Source organism: Lethenteron reissneri, chromosome 29 (assembly GCF_015708825.2).
Source record: "Lethenteron reissneri isolate LAM-NWPU_2019-01 chromosome 29, ASM1570882v1, whole genome shotgun sequence".
NCBI classification, from domain to species: Eukaryota; Metazoa; Chordata; class Hyperoartia; order Petromyzontiformes; family Petromyzontidae; genus Lethenteron; species Lethenteron reissneri.
The window spans coordinates 14,564,415-14,565,557 of NC_083807.1; positions in this window are offsets into that span (position 1 = coordinate 14,564,415).

The window sequence follows — 1,143 nt, forward strand, 5'->3', positions numbered from 1 at the left end:
AACAGGTGGTGGTGGAGGCGAAGGCTGAGAGGCGGCGATGATGTGAGCGACGTGAGTGCGTGGGTTCGAATGGACGCAGGTCGGGCAGTGGCGTTATCACTACAGCGACGACGACGTATTTGCGAAACGACGTAAAGGGAGGGAGACGCAGCACCAGGGTGTGACTCTGTTTAAGAGTTGTGACGTGAAGCCCAGTCCAGCTCTTTATTATGAATACACTTGTGGATGAGGCCTTTCCCCCTCCCTCCCTCCAAACTGTGTTCGACCATACTTCACCACCCTGACCAGTGCTGTTTGAAAAGCGGGACGTCCATGACCACCGATTCAGATATCACTTGCCACCGATGACAGCCGTGGCCAGGATGCCGCCCAGCGCAATGCGCTAACCGGCTATGCACAGCTGTTGTTTCCATTCGGCTAAACACGTAAGCTGTACGTCCATTATATAGACGTACAAGCGGAGCTTTCTTTTGCCTTTGGGATGTAAACAATATCTACTGATTGTCCTGGTGGCCACGAAGTTACCGGTAAAGTTCAACGTGAGTTCGTGATGCTCTTGGTCTGCCCCTCGTGTGCCCAGAACACCTGCGTGGGTTCTCAACTGCTCTGTAGCTCTGCGCTGTTTTTTTTGTTGTTCTGGTTGAACCGCGTGCTGTCCCCGATGATGGTAACGGTGTCTCAACGCGTTGCCGCTTCGCCGGCTCTGGTACTTGTAAATAGCTTCCTCTTATGCTCGTGAAGAATTCCTGAAGCTCCCAGCACGTGCAGCGTAAACGTCGTGACAATCGCCAATTCGGTTCCTGAAGAAGCTCCCAACACGAAACGTCGGACACCACACCGAACAGCAGTGCATTGCAATATGAACGGCAACATGGGGGTCGTCATGAACGATGAGCGCGACCACGAACCCAAACTGTGTGCTCAGCGCCACTCGGAGTTGGAGCGCGCGCGCCGCACCCTGGCCACGTAGTGAACTGCAGCTGCGAGTTCCGACGGTGGTGGTGGTTGGTAGTGGTTGGTGGTGGTGGTAGGTAATGGTTGGTGGTAGGTAGTGGTTGGTGGTGGTTGGTGGTGGTGGTCATGAGCGCACTGCGCTACGGACCCGCAAGACACTCGAGTTCCATTCTCGCTCACGGGCAACAT